The 26,639-nt window shown below is 33.9% G+C and overlaps 1 protein-coding gene and 1 long non-coding RNA gene across 3 annotated transcripts in view; one reads left to right on the top strand and one right to left on the bottom strand.

Moving 5' to 3' along the window:
• The window catches only part of LOC149478305 (uncharacterized), a 74,966-nt gene extending 62,496 nt beyond the window's left edge, over positions 1-12,470 (bottom strand). For both annotated transcript variants that reach the window (XM_089709535.1, XM_089709536.1), the window contains exon 1: positions 12,226-12,470. The gene's annotated coding sequence lies outside the window, so the exon portion shown is untranslated. The remainder of the gene's footprint in view (positions 1-12,225) is intronic.
• LOC149478303 (uncharacterized) overlaps positions 1-26,639 on the top strand; it is a 242,386-nt gene that overhangs the window by 189,996 nt on the left and 25,751 nt on the right. The window lies entirely within an intron of this gene.

The raw sequence follows: 26,639 nt of genomic DNA, 5'->3' as shown, positions 1-26,639 counted from the left end.
TTTTCCATACAGAGAATAATTATTGTGAAACAGATGTACTTACACCGTACAATAAATATTTGAATTTCCTAGAAATTTTTCACAAAACTTCAACTTGAAGTGAAACAACACTATATTTTATTGTGTATGAAAATAACAACCTATCAAGATTTATCACACGAGCGCTTTCCAGCCGAAAGCTAGTTTTGAGATTTCAGATTTATCTTAATCTTAATCTTATATATAAAATTCTCGTATCACAATGTTAGTCTGCATACTCCTCCGAAACGGGTGGACCGATTCTCATGAAATTTTCTGTGCATATCGGGTAAGTCTGAGAATCGGCCAACATCTATTTTTCACATGTACCACGGGCGAAGCCGGGGCGGGCCGCTAGTATAATATATAAATCTCGTGTCACAATGTTTGTCCTCAATAGACTCCTAAACCACTTAACCGATTATAATAAAATTCGCACACCATGTGCAGTTCGATTCAACTTGAGAGATAGGATAGTTTAAACATGTAGGTACCACGGGCGAAGCCGGGGCGGACCACTAGTCTATATATTATATATTATACATGTCTATGTGTATGTTTAGATCTTTAAAACTATGCAGCGGAGTTTAATGAGGTTTTATAATCGATACAGTGGTTCTCAATGAAGGTTTTTGTGAAAGCTGTGCCTAAACGTAGCGTACAGGTGAAAAGCTGCTGGTATCAAAATATGTAATAAAAAGAAAAAAAGACAAAAAACTGTCGTACACTTGAATTATTCAAGGGTAAAAGCTCACTAGGGCTGCAGGGTGATATTATCTCGTTAAGGTCTAGTGGGTAAAGTCACATCAGCGCAAGATGTCTACTTAGAGCGGCAGCGGAGGAGTGTCTTTAGGGCACCAACGGTGGCGTTCACAGGCCGAGTTAGCAGGCTTATTGCGCACCCATCAACACGCACTGGACCAGCGCGATGGGTTATTATTTGTCCAAACCTCTTCCCTCATAAAATACATATTAGAATACAAAATTATGAAAAGTAAACCTAAAAAAACGCCCCAAGTCCCTGGCGGTACTCGTGGGCGTACTGTTGATGACAGTAGGCAGGCACGCCCCGGTCCAAGGGGTGGTAAGAATCTCCAGGTGGGTAATCTAAACTGTCCGACGACCCAGGCTAGCAAAAAGGATATACAGAAACTTAATATTTTAACTTATAACGTTAGAACTTTAAGAACAGAAGAAAGACTTGTTGAGTTAGAAAACGCATTAGAAACCATCAATTACGATATCGTAGGTCTAGCAGAAGTGAGAAGAGAAGGTGAACAAATTATTGAAAGAAAAACGAACACTTTTTATTATAATGGAGAACAAAATGGCCAATATGGCGTTGGATTTTTAGTTTCAAATAGGTGGAAGAATAACATAATAGAATTTATAGGCTTCTCTAATAGAATTGCATTACTTAAATTTCGGATTAATGACAACAAAATACTTACAATCATACAAGTATATGCACCCACATCTACACATTCTAATGATGAAGTTGAAGATTTTTACGACCTACTTAATAAAGCTTGCGATGAACACAGAGGGACCTGGACTATGGTATTAGGCGACTTTAATGCAAAATTAGGCATTCGAAATTCAACGGATGATCGTAACATCTTAGGACCACATGGGTTGGGCATTCGAAATGAACGCGGAGATCGTCTACTACAATTTGCTTTTGGCCAACAATTAAGTATAACGAATAGTTTCTTCTTTAAAAAAATAAATCGTCGATGGACATGGCTTTCCCCTAACGGATTCACACGAAATGAAATAGATTTTTGTCTTTCTTCTAACAAATACATAAAAAAGAACACAGAAGCTCTAAATAACTTAAAATTCAGTTCTGATCATCGAGCATTACGTACAACTGCTAGTTTCAATATGAAAATCCTGAGGTATAACAGAATTAAACACGCAATCAAGAAAATAGATAAGAATAGCTTAATAGCAAATACAGAACAGTTTAACTTAGAACTAGATAATTATTTCAACTTATTAGAAACAAACGATACAGAGGATCCAGAAATTACTTACAATAATATCATAAACAGTATCAAGAGAGCAAGTAAAAAAATAAAAACCGTAAAGAACAAAAATAAAAAATTGACAAAAACTACCTTAGATTTAATAGACAAAAGACAAACGATGACACTTTATACTACTGAATATAAAGAAATAGATAAAAAAGTAAAGAAACACATAAGAAAAGATATACGTACATATAACACAAATTTTATCCAAAAGGCACTCGTAAAAAACACATCTCTTAAACAGGCTATACGTAATACACAACCAAGCAAACCATTAATTTTATCATTAAAAGACTCAAATGGAACCAAACAAAGCGCGCGGGATAAAATTATACAAATTAGTACTGAATTTTATAAGAAATTGTATTCTGATGACTCATGTTATTGTATAACCGATAAAAACTATGTACGTTCGGAAGTAGTAAATCCAATCACAATTGAAGAAGTCCATTTAGCCATAAAGAGTATGAAATACAACAAAAGTCCAGGTGAAGATGGGATCACAACCGAATTCCTTAAAATTGGCGAACCAGCTCTTATTCCCTATATAACTCAACTATTCAATAACATATTACGAACGGGTATGACGGAAGAAGGGCCCCAAAGGCTATTTTTTAAAAGAGTGACGTCAGCTATTCTGACGTCACCATCATCAGAGCAGGCGCTCATACTCGAAGTAGAACGCCCGTAGGTATTTTACTGCCCTTTTTATCCACGTTGAAATTATAGAGAGAGCTCCGAACGCTCCGACGGCCGGCGAGTGAGTGTGCTCTGTGCCGTCGGGCGCTCGTATTTAAAGCGAACCATGACTCACAAGAATTAGTTTGAGTGTTGCCACTCGAATTTTTACAATGAATTTTCATCAGTTTTAACAAACATTAATTATTTCGTTAATTTAATTATTTCATTAGTGGTTGATTAATGAATCAACCACTTATTTAAAAAGATCAAAGTAAACTTTAGCTAGTTATAATTATTTAGTAGTTTGAGGGTAGTCGTTTATCGTCGTTGCGCCGACACGGCCATACTGACAGGCGGTGCGCGCTCTGCACCAGCCTCGTTGTAAATGTCTCGTTGTAAAAGCAGGTCACTAATGCTCTGGACTGACCAAGTGAAATCTGCTATAGGAATTTGTGTATCAGACTGCACCAGACAGTCTAGTAACAGGAAGACATGGCGGGAGATCGTGCGGAAAGCTGTGTCCGCCTCCATTACCAATGTGGATGTCTCAACGTGACCACGACCACTCTGCCAAGAGTGAATCGACAAAGAAGAAGAGAACGATTCTCGGCTTATTTTGTGTCGGTTCTCGGAGAGTCTCGAAGGTTCTCGTAGATTTCTCGGAGGTTCTCGTAGATTTTAAGTCTAACACGGCCATACTGACAATCGTACGTCCTCGTACGCCTTTTCTCGTATTACAACACTACGCTAGTTCATCTCGGGATTTCAAAAACACACTGCCTCGGCCACACTAACTTTTCAGAATACTGAACACTCCACATGACAGACACAGTCCGTTCGCGTATCATGTGATCAACACCTACTCATTTGTGATATAGGCAGATTCTCGAAGGTTCTCGTAGATTTTTCGGAGGTTCTCGTAGATTTCTCGGAGGTTCTCGTAGATTTATGCTTATCACAAAGAGAGGCGCAGCTCAGATAACACACACAATTCCTTCGATGAACTACACTCCCGTTACAATAATCCGCGTAACAAACTTTTACTTTACACAACGCACGAAAAAACACAAACGCCAGTATGCCGTTACAAAACTACGTAAACGTTTAACATTTAAAAAGAGTGAGCTTGAATTCTATCCCACTTCTGATGACGGAAGAAGGGCCCCAAAGGCTATTTTTTAAAAGAGTGACGTCAGCTATTCTGACGTCACCATCATCAGAGCAGGCGCTCATACTCGAAGTAGAACGCCCGTAGGTATTTTACTGCCCTTTTTATCCACGTTGAAATTATAGAGAGAGCTCCGAACGCTCCGACGGCCGGCGAGTGAGTGTGCTCTGTGCCGTCGGGCGCTCGTATTTAAAGCGAACCATGACTCACAAGAATTAGTTTGAGTGTTGCCACTCGAATTTTTACAATGAATTTTCATCAGTTTTAACAAACATTAATTATTTCGTTAATTTAATTATTTCATTAGTGGTTGATTAATGAATCAACCACTTATTTAAAAAGATCAAAGTAAACTTTAGCTAGTTATAATTATTTAGTAGTTTGAGGGTAGTCGTTTACCGTCGTTGCGCCGACAGGTATATTTCCCAAAAGTTTCTGCCATTCTAATATAATCCTCCTCCACAAAAAGGGAAATAGATCAGACATAGAAAATTATCGTCCTATCAGCCTCATATCGCACCTATACAAAGCCTTTATAAAAATCATTGGAAATCGCATCACAAGAGATCTGGATAAACAACAGCCCCCAGAACAAGCAGGATTTCGCGGTGGACTCTCCACTACAGACCATCTTCATTCGATTAACCAAATTTTAGAAAAAAGCCATGAATTCAACCTCCCCCTTTACCTGGCCTTCGTTGATTATTCAAAAGCATTTGATAGCCTGAAACACAATGCCATATTCACAGCCCTCAAACAACAAAATATAGAACCGACGTACATCCACCTTATACAAAATATCTATAGTACCAGTACAGCTTCTGTAAAAATTAATAGCAATGGCCCATCCTTCCGAATAACAAAAGGAGTCAAACAAGGTGACCCATTGTCTCCAAAACTCTTCAATGCTACCTTGGAAGAAGTATTTAGAAGCTTGGCAGCTCGATGGCAGAACAAAGGTTTTAAAATCGGTGAGCATCGATTAACAAATCTTCGCTTTGCTGATGATATTGTTCTCTTTTCCTCCACAGCCTCTGAGCTACAAACGATGCTCGAAGACCTGAGCGATGCAAGCCTCAGGGTCGGACTTCAGATGAACATGACCAAAACAAAGCTTATGACTAACAGCACCAAAACCACCATCGTTGTCGAGGGTGGGTCGGTTGCATATGTCGATGAGTATACTTACCTCGGCCAAATAGTTTCTTTTCAAGCCAGGCAGGATCAAGAAGTTGCCAAACGCATTGAAAACGCTTGGAGAAGCTTTTGGTCGATGAAAGAGCTGATGAAAGGAGACTTGCCTCTTTCACTAAAGCGAAGGCTCATGGACATGTGCATCTTGCCCATCCTCACCTACGGTGCACAGACCTGGTCATTGACTGATCGCCAAAAGTCCGCACTTGGGGTTTGCCAAAGATCAATGGAGCGCAGCATTTTGGGCGTAAAGCTTTCTGATCGCATTCAAAATAGAACGCTGCGCTCAAAAACACAGATTGTCGACGTAGCCCATAAAGCTGCCGAGCTCAAATGGAACTGGGCTGGACATGTTTGCCGGATGTCCGAAGAGTTGTGGGCAAAAATCACCACTATGTGGATCCCCGACAATGGAAAAAGGCTGCGTGGAAGGCCCAAAATCAGATGGCGCGACGAACTGGACTCTCATTGTAAGGAATGGGCTAAAATTGCTCACAATAGGAAGACATGGACGAAGGGAAGAGAGGCCTTTGCCCAGCAGTGGGACAGCCATGGCTGAATAATAAAAATAATAATAAAAAAGAAAAAAAACAAATCGTTCCTCTTTATATTGATGAACATGAGTTAGTATTAGTGGGATTTCGTGATCTTATTTAAAAGATAAATAAAGACGTGTGGCACTCGGGGACTGCCGCGGTAAAGCTATTGCATGCTATGCCTTCAAGCCACACCTCCGTGTCCGTCGGAGTGAGGAGCATGAGGTTTTTTCGTTACGGAATTTCTGGATTCGGTGCCCGCGCTCAAGGCCCGCGATAGAAGCTATGCAATAGCTTAATAAACATTTACAACCATTATCCAACTATGGAAAGGAAACCTTCCTCAAGCCACTTCCGAGTTTCCGTGTTTTAATGTGTAATTTATATGAAAATGATCTAGAAAATATGTCGAGCATGCTATATTTAATTAATGCTAATTACTTTAAGCGTGGTTTGTTATGTAAAGTAAAAACTAAAGGAAAATAATTGATACTGTTCGAAGTATTAGTATCTATTATCAGTTATCACAATTGACAGATATAAGAATACCACAATGGTAATACTGTGAGAATACCATGAAGACCCTTACGATTCTCGTAAACACGCTTGCTTGTGTGCGTGAGCCATTTCGAACGTTTTGTATGAAGTTTCCCTACTGGTTGTATGATGTAAATTGTTATAGAACAGCTAACATCATAATTCATACATGATGACAGAAGTGATGTATTTTTTGTTACAGTTTTTTGCACTAATTAATTAATCGTTAATTTATTGCAATCATGCGTAAATGTTTAATTGCATTTTATGCTAATACATGCATGTGCTGTGCGAATGGTCGTGTCAATGACATTCTAGAAATTGCTTTGACACATGGAACAGTGCATTTCAAGTGCATTTAAAAAATAAATTCGTGATAACTGTATAGGCACAGTCTGTATAGGTACTGTTTAATAAAATGAAACAAAAGGTAAGTAGTTACTGTTTAGTAAGTGTAAAATTAAATAAAAGTAACTTAATGCATATAGAGAGATTACAATGATGAAACAGGGTATAATTGATTAAATTCAATTTTATTAAAAATTAACGTAAGTTTTAATTATTTCATCCAGATAATATTAAGATCTAAAACAAAAAATATATAATATGTAGATTCTTCGAGAAGGAGTCAAACAATAATGTCACGGAAAAGGAAAAGTTAGAATAAAAAATAAATAATTCCTTATTAATGATGTAATTTTCTAGAAATTTAATGTTTTTCTTATTTCAAAACAAACATTACCTTTATAAATTATAATCTTAGAATCACCCGATGAATGCTATGATAAACTATTTATTTTAAACCAATCTTCGTAATGTATTTATTTTGACAGTTGATTAAGATATCATTGAGATAATTAATTAATCAAATATAATATTAAATTATAAATTTGCGTCAGCATGATCCAAATATCAGCCGAGGAAATATCTTTAGAAAAACAAGCGCCTATTTTGATAATGCGAAGCATTAGAGAGTGCTTTACGATCGAAAAATTTGTTTTGCCTTCCGCAACTACTTAATTAATTACACGATTGGATTACCACGTAATATCCTTAATCTGCACATCATTTTATGGATAATTTAATGAAGATTAATACTGGTAACTGGTAATTAGAATTGGTAGAGTAGACGATTACGAGATAATAAGGTCCTATACTGTTTCCACTCGCTACAGCCTTCGCTACTCGACTACACCACTACACGATGATCGCGTTCAAACGTTTAAATACCTACTTTCGTCCAGCGCAATTTTATACATGGGCTCTTAATTAATTTAACGGCATTATTAGCTGTAGATCTACTATGCGGAGATTGGTATTGAAAATGTTAATGCTATTAAGTATCGTTTAATAGTAATCAACGAAAAACTAAAATCTCCTTTTCGGCGAAGGAATGAGCATTATGGGTCGTGCACTTTTGGATTTTACAAACTTTTTGTAAATATATTATGTAAATGTAGGTAACTAATTAAATTTATCCACAGTATCATTATTCAAACTACCTAAACTTATAAAAATAAAAATTCAACATTCTTATTTCACTTCATCGCGGATTATTCAGCTTTCGTTACTATTTTCCACAAAAATTAAGCGACATACTATTAAACCTAATGCGGGCTACTCACATACCTGCAACAGGGGCAATATTGGAATTGCACCCTTAATTAGCTCCTTAATTGTGAGCAAGCAGGGACAATTATTTAGAGAACAGTCGAAATTGCTCTAACCGCTGTGCAATGTGTTATTGCCCCTGAAGCAGATACGTGAGCTACAGGTTCTCTATTGTTAGAATATCGTCGCTACACAATAATATTATGATAGGTATTCATTGTTTATGTTATGTTATATATTATGCTAATTAAAAAAGCGTGACTTACAGGCGCAATACGTAGTAATGTAAAATAAATACATTATCTTGCAGGAAAAATCAATTATCTTCAATTTCATCAGAAGTGTATCTGCAAATACATTCATTAACAGCCACAGATAATATAATACTCATGGACGTATAAAAAAAGACGGACGGTATATCGCCTAAACATTGAGTGAAGCCTAGTAATGGCGGCGAAACATCCATGTGTGTGTGCCATGTTGCCATGGCAACAGCTGTCCTGATGACAATGGCGGCTGTATTTTTTTTTTCTATAAATTTTGCCGTAATAATTTTGTCATTAAAACATAAAAGAAATAACTTGCTTCCCTGTGGAATGTAATCCCTTGTGTTTTGTTATTTAAAATTGTACTGTTGCGGCACCATTTAACCACACAAGACGGCATTTTAAATATTTTTTGTGAAACAGTGACGCAGTTAATCAGTCGGTAGTTCACGACGTAATGGCGGCCGACTAGCTTACTATGGTGAGAGTGTGTGCGTGTTTATTGTCTTTACACGATCGCTAGCTTACTATGGTGGCTTCACGTTGTTTGTTCGTAATACGGTGTCCGTCTTTTTTTATACGTCCATGATAATACTATAATAATTCTAGACTATACTAAAAAAAAAACAATGCGCGTAATAAGCCAAACACAGAAAGTGTTCTGATTTTAAAATTGATAATAATAGATGGCGCTAGTATACCTACTATCAAATTGTATCCGTTACAAACGAAACATAATAATTGAGTAGTCTAAAAATTTAAAAAGAAATGAACTTGCAATATTGTTAACTTGTTTGTGTATAACTACTTACTGCCTCCTTGATTCAATTTTGACCCACTTTAAACGGACAGCGCAATAATGTTTGTTTAGATTATTAAAGACATTGGCGAAGTCCCTTTATTAGGTGTGGCCATAAACAAAGAAGAAGTAGATTTTAAAAATAATATTTCTGCAAATAAATAATAGATGGCGCTAGTATACTACCAAATAGTATTGTCACGAGAAAACATCATATTTTACCGTGAAGATACCGTGAAGGTTACATAGCGAATTATTAGCAGTTGTCTTTCAAATTCGTCTCGGTCTGTCTGTACAAGTAATTGTTTTTGATATAGCAAGTCACGATATACAGGGTGTCCCAAAAAGTAGTGATGAACGGAAGCTGGGAGCTAGAGGACCTAGAGGGCTATCCGAATCACCCCCATGTATGTTATACGATTTTTCGTATTTTCGGAGTTATGACATTTTTTTCAATTTTTCATGTATCGCTGAGTACGATGAGATTTTTATTTATGGTGACGTGAATTATTGCGCTAGATGCTTAATTTTTTTTTGTGTGCTAAGCTGAAAGATAGGCCAATTCAGTATGGTAACATTTACCATCGTTAGATCTTTGAATGGAATAAAAAAAAGAATTAAATACCAAGAAAGATAAAATTACCCAGTATGTTCACCACTTCAAGGGCCCGTAAAAAAATAAAATCACATAAAAAAAGTTTTCCGTTTGGCTTTTAAAAACTTGCTCTATCTATCAGGTAGCTACCCTGAAAATTTCATTTTATTATTCAGAAGGCTTCAATCGAAAAATTGAAATCTAAATGTGGTAAGTGCAAAAATTGAATTAACATGATGATTAATAAAAACAAATTAAAACCAATAACTAGGTGTTTAATTACCAGAAATTTTTAAAATGACCCCGCTGTTGCTCAATGCAAGTGCGACATCACCGTAAAAAGTTGTCTTTTAAATGTCTGAATGCCCTTTTAACATTTTTAATGGTTTCATCTGCTACTATGAATTTTCGGGTTATTTCGTCCAAATTGTGGCATTCTCTCAAGTAGCCGAGGTCTTTTTAGTATCCCCATTGAAACAAATCAATGGGGTTTAGGTCGAGGGACCGTGGAGGTCAGGCTTTAAGGCAGGCATCACCGGCGCATGCGCAGGCTGCAACGACCAATGCATCTTTCAGGGTATCTTTGCCCTTCAGCCTGGCTTCCACGGTCCCCGGACATAAACCCTATTGATTTTTTTCTACAAAGACGAGAGACTGCCACAATTTGGACGAAATAACCCTGAAATTCATAGTAGCAAAAGAAACCATTAAAAATGATAAAATGGCATTCAGACATTTAAAAGACAACTTTTTACGGTGATGTCGCACTTGCATTGAGCAACAGCGGGGTCATTTTAAAAATTTCTGGTAATTAAACACCTAGTTATTGGTTTTAATTTGTTTTTATTAATCATCATGTTAATTCAATTTTTGCACTTACCACATTTAGATTTCAATTTTTCGATTGAAGCCTTCTGAATAATAAAATGAAATTTTCAGGGTAGCTACCTGATAGATAGAGCAAGTTTTTAAAAGCCAAACGGAAAACTTTTTTTATGTGATTTTATTTTTTTACGGGCCCTTGAAGTGGTGAACATACTGGGTAATTTTATCTTTCTTGGTATTTAATTCTTTTTTTTATTCCATTCAAAGATCTAACGATGGTAAATGTTACCATACTGAATTGGCCTATCTTTCAGCTTAGCACACAAAAAAAAATTAAGCATCTAGCGCAATAATTCACGTCACCATAAATAAAAATCTCATCGTACTCAGCGATACATGAAAAATTGAAAAAAATGTCATAACTCCGAAAATACGAAAAATCGTATAACATACATGGGGGTGATTCGGATAGCCCTCTAGGTCCTCTAACTCCCAGCTTCTGTTCATCACTACTTTTTGGGACACCCTGTATAGGCAGTGACGTTTGTTGTTTTGAGTACATTGACTGTTTTGTTTGGTACTAAAAATAGAATATTCGTCGTTTGAGTATCATCCATCCATCATCATTACCTAATTTTAGATGCTATATTTTTATTTTACCAAATATAACAGGTACTTCTTATTTTTGGATTATAATAATTATTGATGCATGCATAAGAAAATCTTTTCATCGTGATGTTTTCTTTCATTTTATAATTAAACTAAACAAAGAACATTAACGATACGGATCGCGTAAAGATCTTGTGTAACGTTAGGTACATTTAGAAATATCTAGACATATTATAGTTAAAAAAGACTAACAAATACGCTAAACACATGAAGCTAATAAAAATGTGATGAAAAAAGTAACTCTCTCGAATCAGTTTTCTTGGAAATTTTAAGATATGCACCTGTGATATGCACCATAATATAATTATAACATTTATTTTAATAATCCCAACGAGTCAAAATTACATTTGTGCAAAATAATGACATAATAATTACGCTCAATTAAACCGTGTTTGTAAAAGTGGACATAAAATTAACATTTGCAAGTATAAAATTTAAATTATGACTTCATTGACACTTTATTTTATAACTGCTAACTTGAAAAAAAAAATCGAACTTGGCAAAAGGTGCCATTGCCAATAATAGGTCAATAAAAAAAAACAGTTGATTTGGCGCGAATTATCTGTACGCACGCGCGCTGTTTTTTTTTCTCGTTCGAATTTTAAATGTTCGTTTTTAAGAACATAATGTGAAAGTTCTGATGATTGGAAGGTGATATTTTTATTGTGTTGTGTATATAAATTAAATAAGAGTGATTTATTCATGGTATGTACTTACTTCCTTTACCTACATAATAAGTATTACATAAATATACCTATCATATAAATATTTTAATCTCAGCAGATACATTTGGATATTTGTAAATCGTCTCCATATTATCGTCTCATTATTTTTTATTTAGTACTAGCGGTCCGCCCCGGCTTCGCCCGTGGTACATATTTACGTTTTCTCTACGTAAAAACCATCCTCGTATTTCAAGGAATATAATAAAAAAAGAATTATCGAAATCGGTTCAGCCGTTCTCGAGTTATGCGCTTACCAACACATTTTGCGATTCATTTTTATATATAAGATAATACGACACATTAAATGCGTAATTACGGCTTATGATACTATTTTTCATCAAGTCTATTCCAAATAATTTATAGTTAAACATTATTTAAGTATGTAATACCTATATAAAATTCTAAAAATGGACAATGTGAATATTAGAATAGATACCTATGTCGTTCAAGCTGCACAACGGACTCATGTTTGTTAACATTATGATTAGATTTATCCCAACGTACCTACCTACCTACAATTATTTTCAATTTTCTATTTGAATAGGTATACAAAGCTTTGACTTACCCAATTAACAAATTGCTTTTTCTAATAAGTATATTATAGACATTTTTAGCTTTGGAACTCATAACTTCGACTCATAACTTATGGGAAATAACCTCCTTTGTACAAAATTCCAAACTTTTTCACTGGTTATTTAAAATCAAAATTATGAAATATTTTACAACTTCTTATTTTTAGTAGCTGAATGTTTAAATAATTATATTATTATTAATTACATAGTGGACAAATGACAGAGATACCGCCATCACTTTCCGACACTGGAAAAAATACTGCTTTAAGACTTCATAGAACCCTTACGTAATAGAAATTGTTCTAGATTGTTCTAGTAGGTGTAGGGTACACCTATAATCATAGCAGGCGAAAGTGTGATCAACCTTTCCGTATATATTGCACGCTCTATATATTACAAATTTCCAATAAATTATTGGAAACACGAACGGAAGATTTTAGAGTAGCGTGTTACATTTCTTGGCGACTTGTCGATATTATGTTTTATGCACAGACTAATAATAATATACTACGGTTTTATGTATAGTCTTGTAAAAAAGTTACTTATGTAACCACAGATTAGAGAATAGTTACTTCGTAACTTATACAGAGTTATTGCATGATATTTGTGCTTATTTGTATAAATGCGAAATTAACTGTATTTTCGTGATTTGTTTTTGGTTCATTGTAAGTAGTAGAGAGGCTGATTTGAGATTAGATGTTATAATGTGGTACCAATACCCATCATAAGATTTATTTAACACGAATTTTTTTATTTACCGTGTTAATAACATAAATTATGCGAAACAGATAGAATCAACGATTAATATCTTAAACATAAGAATAAATTACGTAAAACAATGCACCAGGAAAATCTTAAATGTAATTCGAGAAAATAACTCGTGAAGATCATGACTCTAATTACAACTGTTAATAAAATATAAAACATTAACATAAGTATATTCTATTCTAGTAATATTTTTAAGCTATTGCATAGCTTCTATCGCGGGCCTTGAGCGCGGGGACCTATGATAAATAAAAAAGCTAGATAGGTACGTTACCCGCTCTCTATTTTGGCAAGAAAAAACTCAGCTAAGGGCGCGTTCCCACTATGTCGTAACGACTAATTTATCGTTCGACGACTGTCGTCTTTACCTGTTCCCATTATAACGATTGTTTGTCGTCAACATTTTTTATCGTTTAGCGACTGTCGTATCTAGCTGTTCCCATTGGATCGCGACGACATTTTATCGTTTCCTGGCAGTCGCTTTGTCGTTTACACATCATCAGCAAGCTACAAATCTAGTCGCCTCTGCGTTCGCTTGGTGATTACTAGTGCGTTTACTCTCCTGAGTTCAATGGACGTCATAGAGTTGCCGTCCACGATTTTTTATCGTTTTACGACTGTCGTGCTTGCCGTTCCCACTGTCACGACAAAGTGTCGTCACTGCAAAAACTGTCGTAGACGACAGTAAATTGTGTCGTTCTAAATGTGAACACCTCCATTTAAACATATAAGCCACGACACTTAAAACTACACGATTATCTGTCGTCACGACACGGTGGGAACGCGCCCTATGTGCCCGAGTTTCACTTAGTCACGCACCATTCAGCGTCGTGGCTGGACGTTTTTTTTATATTTTAATCGGCAGTTGTTATTACGAAATACATGAGTGAGAAATATTGTATTATGTATTGTGCGTGAGAGTGAAAGAGAGAACAACTGTATCAGGTGCAGGTTACTAATGCATTATGCATTCGTAAGTAGGTATGTATTAATTACGCTGTGCTTAGTGCAATGATGTTGGCGTATGCCGCGTCTACTAGTATAATAGAGTCATTGGCGGGGACCGAATCGGGAAATTCCGTAACGAAAAAACCTCACGCTCCCTACCCCGACGGCTCGTAGGTGTGGCTTGAAGGCATGCTATGCAATGGCTTTACCGCGGCAGTCCCCGAGTGCCACACGTCTTTTTTTATTTATTTTTTTACTAGGTACTATAGGGGAGCGCTTGATCCTAGCGTGATGATCACGTGATGATATTATAATATAGCCTATACCTCTAGCCACATATTAAGTTATACCTACGTCTATAGCGATCCTAAATAAATGGACTATCTAACACGGAAATAAGTTTCTAATCGGATCCGTAGCAAGTAACTATTCTCTAATCTGTGCCCGTAGTTCCTGAGATGAGCGCGTTTAACCCAACAAACAAACCAGATTTATAAGATTACATTTATTATTTTAGAGTAAATTTATTTCTTTAGATATATTTCTAGGCGAATTACTAGCGTGTACAATTTGATTTCTTCATCGAACCTTTTTTAGCACATATTTCGAGAAATTAGTTACTTATTTCAATTTAAAAACTGTATCGATTTTATTCCACAAAAGAGAAGTAAATTAAAATGCTCCGCAAATTAGCCTTCAAAAGAGGCCATCTGATAGTTTTTTCCTATTCTCTATTGAATCACTCTTGAATATCAATTCGTCACGGTAGTTGTGGAACATGTTATTATGACTAGCTATTCAACCTGGCTTCGTTTGAATTAATACAAAAATAATAAAGCAGGGCAGGAGTAATACAACTAAATTGAAAGTTAATTCACGAATAAAGGTTATTTAGGTAAATACGGTATTTAACTGTACCTACTGTGTACCTACTTCTTGCGATTACACATTAGATATTATAATTATAACGAAAAAATACAGTTAGGAGAGCATTATAACACCACCCTTGTTATGTTCAGCTATTTAAATAAAAGTTGATATGTCACCAAAATATAGATATGGTGCTTATCGAAATATAAGTAAACTAATATATTATGTACCTATGTTTTTGAATGCGTTATGAATGAACACAATTTTCAAATTCAGATTATATACTTTGAGACTACTCATGTAATGTGATAAAAACAATCATTCACAATATTATATTAAATGACTCGCAAAATATCGAAATAAAACACTTGACTGTTACATGAACGAGTCATTGCAGGAAGAACTTGAGATGGCGAGGAAGTGATAGCTATCGGTTCCAAGGTTTACGATATATTTGGATACCTATATCGTGAAATATTACACGTTTATCAATTGCCGGATTGTAGAAAGATAAATTGCTTAATAAATTTATATAGTAGTATAATTACAATAAAAATAATATCGAGATACGGAGCAGCGTATCAAGCCAAATTTCTAAATAAAAAAATGGTTTTATTCAAGAAAAATAGTTTTGTGAAAATTAAGAAGATTGAAAGGCGACGGCGGTTAACGCTTTCGCCTTCACCATTTTATTGTTTATAAATTGCACTTAAAACAAAATACACAGGTGTAAGATTTTATGAGAACTTCTTTTGCAATATATGACCATCGTATTGGCATTAGCATTTAACATCGTGTTATCTAGATAAGTTGGGTCTGTCTTCAGAACCCAAAGCTGACTGCTACGGAGCTAGCAAGCTAGAATTAGCTTATTCTAAACTAGCTAACCACCCGCGGCTTCGCCCGCTTTGTCTAAAACCTAATAAATTATAATATACTAAAAACTTCCACTCGAATCACTCTATCTATTATCGTAGTTTTAAAGATTTAAGCATACAAAGGGACGTAGGGACAAAAAAAGCGACTTTGTTTTATACTATGTAGTGATCTCCACATATGTATTAATTATTTAGAATTCTATTCACATAACCAACATTTAAAGTAATTTAACCCATTTCCACACAACAATTCATCATAAAATTGTCATATATCTAAATGCACTACCTATTTATCTGTGACGTACCCTTGTACAGAGCATATTAATCTCTTGAGCTAGAAACGTTTATTATTTATAACACACACATAATACTTATCCAGCCAATTAACCTTAACTAAACCTACCTGATTTACCACATAAAATATACTAACAACATACGATAATATATACCTTATTGCGTACGGAATAGGGATCAATTGAAGGAATTAATAATTCAGTTTTATGTTACGCTTGTAACATAATTACTTGTAAAAGCAATTTTACAAGTCAAGCCTCGTTTTCTAGGCTTATTAATTGCATGTGTGACACATGACGTGGTCTACAAACTGTGTTTAACAAGCCAATTAAACAACATGGGAAAAATGTGCATTTTATATAAATACTAGCGGTCCACCCCGGCTTCGCCCGTGGTACATATGAAAAATAGATGTTGGCCGATTCTCAGACTTACCCTATATGCACAGAAAATTTCATGAGAATCGGTCCACCCGTTTCGGAGGAGTATGCACACTAACATTGTGACACGAGAATTTTATATATAAGAAGAAGAAGATTACAAAAATATATTATTATCTTCCTTCATTTATGATAGACTAGCTGCGCCCCGTGGTTTCACCCGCGTGGCTCCGCTCCTGTTTGTCTTAGCGTAGTGATATATAGCCCTATAGCTATGCCCTATAGCCTTCCTCGATAAATGGGCACTAACATGGGCATAACACTGAAAGAATTTTTCAAATCGGACCAGTAGATAGTTCCTGAGATGAGTGCGTTCAAACAAACAAACTCTTCAGCTTTATAATATTAGCATGGATTATAAAAATATCTTTTTATCTTCATTCATTTCTTTGATGACAGCTTGATTATATTTCCTGTAATGTTGGAAATGGTTTTTGCCTTCAGGCGAAGTCTTAACCTCTGTATAACTAGTTATTTAAAACTTTCTTATTTATATGAACCATTTAATAAACAAATGCTTATAAAAATAAAATAAATATAATAAATGCTTTGAAGAATTTACTAGTCTATATGCCCATTATGGATATTATATTATGTAGCGTTTATAAATCGTTTTCATATTATGAGCTATTAATTTTTCAATAAGCTTAAAAGAATTATCAAGAAGGCCAAATAAATAATTCATAAAAATGAAGCCTATAATAAAATGTGATAATGTATAAAGAAACATATTTTATATTGAAATTTTATCCTTTAGCTATTTCTTCTATCTAGTGCACTTAATAATAAATTATGCAGTTTATAGCTAGATAACTTTTGCAATAGCAAAACATAGGTAAGTTAGGTACATACTTATTTTTTATAATATCTAAAAGTACTAGTCTATAAATACTAGTATTATAAATATGAAGAGTTTGTTTGCTTGAAAGCGCTAATTTCAAGATCCGATTTGAAATAGTATTTAAATAAATAAATAAACGTTTATTGTCAACATAACACAAATACACCAGAGCACATCGAGATAGTATGTACTATGAGATTTTACACAATATAAACATTTAGCAACACACATATAATACAAACATTAAATTATTTATCATCAATATGTAATTATCATCAAAATATGTATTCATATAATGTGGGAAGGTACTGGGCATTTTCACGTTGACAAAAGGGACCAACTCAGTATTCGGCACGAATGATAATAAAACCATTCGTGCCACTGATTTTCACTGTTAGATAGTTCATTTATCGAGGGAGGCTATACCTACATTACGCTAAGATCAATAAAAGCAGAGCAATGCAGGTAAAACTGCAAGACATAGCTAGTTAACGTATAACCATAAAAACATTACACTCCTTTTAAACTAACTAGTACATAGCGGAACATTACATAAATCATGGAAATGTATTTCATAACAGAAAAGTTAGCATGCGCGCACGCATAAAATTGCTCAAATAAATTCGATAGGTTTTAACATGGTGTGTTTGTGTTACTGAGCGCATCACAACAGATAATTAATACAAAATAAATAAAAATGTCATGTGACAGCTGTCAGCGGCTGTCAGAATGTCACGCTTATCATGTCATATTAATATCATATTAATTAGTTTAATTTTTGAAAGGAAAAATTTGTAGTAAAAAGTCACAGGAAATTTTATGTTGTGGTGTGGTGTCATAATATCTTAGTGTCATATGGTTGATTTAACAACTATATACGTATACACGTTTCGTTTCCCGCGATTTATTTGTGAACAATGTTTTTTAACAAAATAAATTATTAAGTACCTCAAATACGATTCCTATTATTATCCTCTCCATAATTTCCTGCGTTCACTTAAACAGTAGACAGTAGTCCCTACTTATTGAAAGAAACGGACATTAAAATTTCAAATTTCAAATCCTGACAAGTTGTGATATCCATTTGGTATTTCATTTTTTTAGTAGGAAGCAGAATACGATTATTTAACACGTAATATATTAAAACTAGCGACCCGCCCCGGCTTCGCACGGGTGCAATGCTGATACTAAATACACTACAGAAAAACTGTGAACGTTGTATATGTATAAAAACATAGCGGCCCGCTCCGACTTCGTATAGATAGCCTGGCGGCCGGCCGGCAGCGTTCCCAACCGTACGATAATTATCGTACAAACACGATAATTTGGTGCCTACGTACGATGTACGATAGCATGTTATTATCGTACGCTGATTTTACGATAATTTCTATCAGGCAAAATTCGAGAATTTATATTATTTCACCCATACAAATATGAAATTTTGACGTGTTTCATATCGAACTTTCATGGGAACAGTGAAATTTTGTCAGATTGAATTTTAAACTTGGCGCGTTTATTGAACATAAAGTGGAAATGGAATCGGTTCAGGTCTGTAGTCTGTACCACGCGTAAAACCAAAGAGAATAATGAATATTAAGGCGTTACCCGGCAATTTCGACTATGTTCAACCTCTAAAAAGTCTGGTACAACATAAAGCACAATACCGAAAAAAATATATAAAATAGGATGGTCTTTGATCTTTAATTGCTCGCGAGGACTTTTTTCCAAAGTTAATAGATTTCTAGAAAAAAAATGTGCCGTGGTCATCGATTTTTCCGCAAATACTCTATAAACTTCGTAACCTGCTGACTTAGAGCTCTGAAAATTTCATGTTTAATAAATTATCAGTTACACAACAGTCCCTGACGAGGATTTTTTGTTTCACTGATTGGTATCTTTTTAAATACAAAATGCGAGGAAAAAAGAAGGTGCAGCGGGAGAGGTTTGAGATCTGTCAAGTATGGTCAAGGTTATTAGCGCATGTATAAGCCTTAAGGCACGTAAAACGTTTGGGTTTCATTGTCCCGTTCGCGTTGATTTGACAGCGGTAGTTAAACAAAGATTAACTATAGAGAACTTGCATACTTATCAATATTACAATTTATATGATTTATTTATTTATAATTGACTTTATTCTAAAAAGTACGATAATTTCGAACCAAAAACGCCTAATGTACGATAATTTTACGCCCCTGGTACGATAATCAGCTCACTTCAGGTTGCTAACACTGCCGGCCGGTACCGCCGCAAACGCTACGTCCCACAATTTTTAAATCTGTAATATCTTCGAAAATATTCACTTAAATCATACGGTGTAAAGGGCCATATAGATCTATATTAAACGAACAATGTATTCAAGGTATTTAATTGGTTAAGGATTAATGCTGTATTGGTTAAAATCGCATCGAAAATTAGCCATTATTTTTCGTAAAAAGTAAATGACAAAAAAATGTTATTGTGGGTTATCCATAAGAGATAGACATATACCATCGCGGACTTTTCTATAGACCTTTTCAATGTGTATAATACTTAGTACATTATTTTGATAAAACTCGTAGGGTTCAGCCTGCGTTTGCAATGTAAGCGGAAAAAATTTAATTTTTTACGACATCACTTTAGAAACCTCAAAAATAACAGTACTTCTCCACTATTTAATGGATGTTATTATACATATAAACCTTCCTCTTGAATCACTCTATCTATTAAAAAAAACCGCATCAAAATCCGTTGCGTAGTTTCAAAGATTTAAGCGTACAAAGGGACATAGGGACATAAGGACATAGGGACATAGGGACAGGGAAATCGACTTTGTTTTATACTATGTAGTGATGATTAACCTTTTTGTTTGGAGCAAGTTACTTGAATTGCCTGTCGGAAATATTGTTTTAGTGAATTATATTTTTTTATGTCTTGTCTTTGTGCAGAAATTATTATACTAAACTAGCGGTCCGCCCCGGCTTCGCCCGTGGTACATATTTACGTTTTCTCTACATAAAAACCATCCTCGTTCTTCAAGGAATATAATAAAAAAAGAATTATCGAAATCGGTTCAGCCGTTCTCGAGTTATGCGCTTACCAACACATTTTGCGATTCATTTTTATATATAAGACTAGCGGTCCGCCCCGGCTTCGCCCGTGGTACATGTTTACGTTTTCTCTACATAAGAACCATCCTCGTACTTCAAGGAATATAATAAAAAAAGAATTATCGAAATCGGTTCAGCCGTTCTCGAGTTATGCGCTTACCAACACATTTTGCGATTCATTTTTATATATAAAGATAACATAAGTAGTAAATACTGAAAAACTCATACCGCGGGTAGATAGTAAAATACGATGGGTCGTAAGTGAATACTTGGTAGTATTGCAGATTATGTTACTATGAACAACAAAATAATATTTATAGGTAAGTAAATTTTACCTTACCTAATCAATAGTTGCTGTAAAAAGCTGCAATTGGTTTAATTTTTTGTATAGTGCAGTCTTCCCTTCCACAAAGCCACGTTTCGGGAGCGAGTGTTGATAAATGTGACGAATCTTCCAACTACCCGCTATATTATATAATATGAAAAATAATACCAAAATTAAATATTTTTATTAAAAGTTAAAATCTTACAAAAGCAAGACTCTCGTCTAGTATAAAAATGAAACTCATCATTTTCAAAAATTATTATCCATAGCTGTGTAGTAAGCATTTTACTCACCAGGAAACCAAAAATCCTCGGCAATATAAAAGAAATTTCACATTGATTAATCGTTTCAAAACGATTTCCTTTTTCGTATGTCAAAGGCCATCGACCATTACGATATTATGGCCGATATTTTACGCAATGCCCTTGAAGGCACGTAGGCTTCTTGCATACGAAGCGACAATTTTAATTATTATTCAAATTTTGTTATTGTAGCTTGAACATTAGATTAATTTATTATTGCTAAAGAGAAGGGATTTCATTTTTTTTATAAATAAATAAATGAATAAGTAACACCCTTATGATTAAGTAATACTTGCTCAACTAATTAAAAAATAACGTTAAATAGTTAGAAAGTATTCTTTAATGAGACACGTCATAGGATAATATGTTTATTTATTTTCGTACCGCAGATTGTCATATTTATTAACTACTAGCTTTCCGCCCGCGGCTTCGCCCGCGCAGTCAAAGAAAACCCGCATAGTTCCCGTTCCCGTGGGATTTCCGGGATTGCGTCATTTTCCCGGGATAAAAAGTAGCCTATGTCCGTTCTCGGGTATCAAAATATCTCCATACCAAATTTCATGAAAATTGGTTCAGTAGTTTAGGCGTGATTGAGTAACAGACAGACAGACAGAGTTACTTTCGCATTTATAATATTAGTATGGATAATAGTACCAGAAAACTTAATAACTAACACTATCTGAAGTCGTGTATTTAAACTATTTATCAAACTTTATGTAAAGAGGATTAATTAAAGACACAATGTTAATCATGTTAATAATACATTATAATATAAGTTTAATGTTCGCAAACAAATTATTTACAGCTGGTATCATAAGTTAATGACAAAGTAAATTTTTACTTCTCCAGACGAGCCAAAAAGATTTATGCCGCTGTAATTTAGCCCAAATCCCATAAGCCTTAGTGTTTTTAATACTAATTAATTGTTTTTAATTCAAAAATCGGAAGACATTATTTGTTTTAACGCGATTATCTAAGGAACTACTGATTTCAACATCGATTGAATATGTACCCGATTATTGAGTTCTATAGGTAATGTGTACCACGGGTGCATTCAGGGCGGACCAGTAGGTATATATTCCAAACAATGATTCATAATGTGACTGAAACAGAGTCGTCTTAAATATATAACTTAATATATACGCGAGTGTGTTTAAAAAATTATACCTTACTAGTGGTCCGCCCCGGCTTCGCCCGTGGTACATATTTCGCAATAAAAGGTAGCCTATGTCCTTTCTCGGGTATCAAAATATCTCCCTACCAAATTTCATGCAAATTGGTTCAGTAGTTTAGGCGTGATTGAGTAACAGACAGACAGACAGAGTTACTTTCGCATTTATAATATTAGTATGGATGTACAATATCTTTAATATAATAATATGTAAATAGATAAATCTTTTCCTTAATGTATTTGAAAAAATGAAACTAAAATCTATAAAAAATACGTAATTTATTATGACGCGACAAATTTACTTGGTAACCAAATATTTGCCAATATTCTTTACATCGCAACGTCACAGCGTATCTAATGATAAGATCAGTGATCTATCATCTTCAAAAACTGTATAAATATTTAATTCTTATCAAGCCTTCGTCTCGAGTTCAATTTTTTTCGAGATCTATGTTTTTATTTTCTACAGAAAAGCAGCAGTACAGAAATATTTTGGTGGAGCCAAAGCTATTCAAAATAGTTAAACTTATAAACGTATTAATTAAAATACTTTATTGATCATTTCGTAAAAGTTAAGACAAAAATTATATATGTTTCTAAACAAAAAAAAGTCGTGTGTGCTGAGCACACGTGTCAGAAGTGAAACTTTTTTGGCAATATTCAAAGATACCAAAATCGTCGCTTGACGTGACGGTATTGCCGGGACCTTGAAATTTTACTCTCAATGCACCTAAAATCACTTTCACAAATAAAAAAACGAAAACAAAATAATCATGTTCTCAAAAAAGGTTTCATGAAATATTAAACCTCTTTTTTTGTTACCTGTCTAACTAGCCTTATTATTTGCATGGTGCAAATTGCAATGGTTGTGTCAAATTGATTGACAATTACACTTGTAATTTAAATGAGGACAGCAATTCGTAATACAGTAAAAACTTTAATTGTCACCCGTTAAAGTTATTACTCTTTTATTTAAGGAAATTCGTGGGCGCCGCGCCGCGGCAATTATTTTTCATAACTAAGCTACTTTTTTGAAAGCTGTGTAAAATATTTTTATGTATTCCCGGAGCTCTTGGAGAAAGGGACCGTATAGGGGCTTTATAAATTATATCACTACATAGGTAGTATAAAACAAAGTCGCTTTCTCTGTCCCTTTATCCCTATGTCCCTACTGTGGTCCCTACGTATGCTGAAATCTTTAAAACTATACGCAACGGATTTTGATGCGGTTTTTTTAGTAGATAGAGTGGTTCTTGAGAAAGGTTTTGATAATTCAATATATATAATTTATTAGGTTTTAGACAAAGCGGGCGGAAATGCTTGTATTATAATTTTATATAGCTTTCCTCATTTAAAACATCTACTTGAATAAAAAGACAAGGTATTCTTAAATAATTTGGAAAATCCAAAAGTGCACGCCTCATAATTTTTTTTTAATAAATATTTATTAATTATTATTTTTGTTTATTTAATAACAATTAAACCACATCGAATCAGACCCTGAAAAATGAAAGGGTTCTATTCCTGAGCATACTCAAGCGTAAGAGAAAAAAAAAGACTCGATTAGTAAAGTATTTCGGTCGCTATCGTGTTAACAAGAAAAAGGATCCGCACATACAGACACACGGACGTCCAAGACAGAACTTTTTTAAACTGTTTTTTAACTAGTTTAAATAACAAAAATGACATCAAAAATATCATGAACGTTAAAAATAGTGTTTTTTTCTTAATATGTGTGTGTATGTATTATCTTACAAGTGCAATGTATGATACATAAAGACATTTTAAGTTTGAAAAATCAGATGTTTTGCGCGAAGTGACAGTAGTACCCACCTCAACGCTTCGCTTATGAGGCGTGCAAAAATATATCTACTCACTAATAAATTAGTTAGTACAACCCACACATAATATAAGAATATTACATGTGCATTTAATTTATGCAAAAAGCATTGTTAAAATATAAAATCATATCCTATTTTTATAATTCGCTGCATAAATCGAGCGTCAGCAAGCAATTAGGGCAAGGATACTTACTGACCTTCCCCGTACTAAAGAAATTAAATGAACAAGACAGTAACAAGTAACAATATTTGATCGAAATAATATTGTGATTGCATTTTTTATCGCGAAATTAATGTTATCAATAACAACGTAATTGAAAACTGGTATGACAGGCCGTGGTTGGTTAAAATGGTATGGTACATGTTTAATTTTAGATACAAGTGTTAGAATTGTGTAACTTTGTCTGTCTGATTATTTATTAGTTTTTTATTATTTTTAAACAGCTGAAAATAATAATATTTAAAGCTACTAGGTCATAAGACCCATCATCATAGACAAAATATTCCTATTCCAATTTCTATACATAGACATAAGGGCTTTAGATCACAATAATTCGCAGCCTACAGGCGTTTCGTTAACAGCCGTAGTATATTATTATTAGTCTGTGGTTAACAGCATAGAAATTAACAGCCTAGGCTCTTTCTTGAATCTTGTCCTGTTTTATTACACATCTATCTGAATTATATTATCGATTATATTATCTACATTTTAAATACGTGTTGCTATCGTAAAATTACATCGCATTAAGATTTTTAATTATAATTTGAAATTTTATATTGAATTTCTTAAAGTTTTTCTCTTAAATTTGCTTAGATGAGAGGCTTGAAATACCTTTTTGATGACTAACAGTTTCGTAATTACATATATTGAAAAACTTCCGTGTTAACATGCCAACTCATCCTAGTGAGATTCACAAAGGATTCAATACATGTCTTTATGAACTGTTGGAATAGTTACCTGCTTTAGAAGTAAAAACTCCTTTGAGTGTACAACGCAATAATTATGTTGTAGTAATTGAATGACCTTCGGCATCTTCATAGATCACTTTTATCGTGTGGTTATTTTTTAATCTCTGATGACTTATCTCCTAAAATAAAATAAATATATATAAGAAAAACATATTAAACTCTCTACATCTCTAGCTTTTGAAAGCTCGGATCCTAATTTACATAATATGAACATTATTTTAAAATAAATTATAATATAGCCGATATATGCCTTCTTTTTCTTTCCCCACATTTTTTTTGTTCTATCCGTCCTTACATTTTGAAATTGTGACGTTTACGTTATTATTTTCTGAAAGTTGATAGACACTATTCTTACTGATTTTATTAACCGACTTCAAAAAAAAGGAGGAGGTTATCAATTCGGCCGGTATGTTTTTTTTTTATGTATGTACACCGATTACTCCGAGGTTTCTGAACCGATTTACGTGATTCTTTTTTTTTTCGATGCGGGATGGTGTCGAATTGGTCCCATAAAAATTTTATTCGGATAGGCCCAGTAGTTTTTATTTTATGAGCATTTTTGTCTGTATTTGTAAATGTTGCAAGTGCAAGTTTGAAGTCGGTTGTTTTTAACGCAGTTGTCACTTGTTCCACCTATGGAAATCCAATCTTATAAAAGCTCTTTGCTACTACATTATCGAATCCAATTGAACTAAAATTTATCCAATAAACTTTTATAGCCGTTTTTATCGTAAAATTATAATATTAGGTCTGATCCAATTGAATTTGTAATAAGTACGTCTATTTCGTGACCAACGCATAGTACAGCAATTTACTCAATAGTTTTAACTTATTCAATAGTTATAAGTATCTCTACTTTGTACGATCACAATTACTATGTTCATAGTTCTATTCATACATTATGTATTTTTTTGGTTCTTTATAATATTTATTTCTAGGCCACGTGTTTGTTTTTTTGAATCAAATTATCATTTGTATAGACAAGTGCATTATTAACATAGTACTTAGTGGGTGATACATGTAATTATTATAATAATTGATACCTACAGATATTTTTTCCTAAATAATTTTGAATAATCCATAACCCAATTTTGATAATATTCAGAATGCTCTTTAGTTTTTATTGACTATTGTGTTAGTAATTAGGTACCAACTCAAAGTATCAATATTGTTTAGATATGTACAGATAGATAAGAAGTTTCTTAGTAATTGTTACTCATAGTGAAATTACAATTTTTATTTACTTTCTTACTATTATTTGGATAAGAGATAAAAACCCTAAATTGGATTTATTTATATTATGGTCTCATACTTACATTAACTATTTATTTTATATACTGTATATTATAGCTATTATTTATTATGCCTGTTTTTTTTCTATGAGGTCATTCACTGTATTTAAATTGCCTACTTTATACGGAGGCTTAATTTAAATTTTTATACGTCATCATTCACGAAACTAATTTTGAATGTTAGTGTATGTTACAAGTGACAGGAGATGGGCGTAAAAATTAGAAATGTTATTATGGGAAAGGAAATTAAAAAATTATTAGTTTAATACATATACTTAGTGCAGATATAAATATTGATACGATCTACTTTATATTACCCAATGAGTTACAAATGTGAAAGTAACTATGGTTCATTCACTTTTGGAATGTACTTGCTGACTTTTTA

The sequence above is a fragment of the Colias philodice genome, chromosome 22, assembly GCF_061535455.1.
Source record: "Colias philodice isolate Cphi_HAF_F1 chromosome 22, ilColPhil1 Martin Lab GWU primary, whole genome shotgun sequence".
Lineage (NCBI taxonomy): Eukaryota > Metazoa > Arthropoda > Insecta > Lepidoptera > Pieridae > Colias > Colias philodice.
Note: the sequence above shows the minus strand (reverse complement) of the source record. Positions and strands in the feature narration are given on the sequence as shown.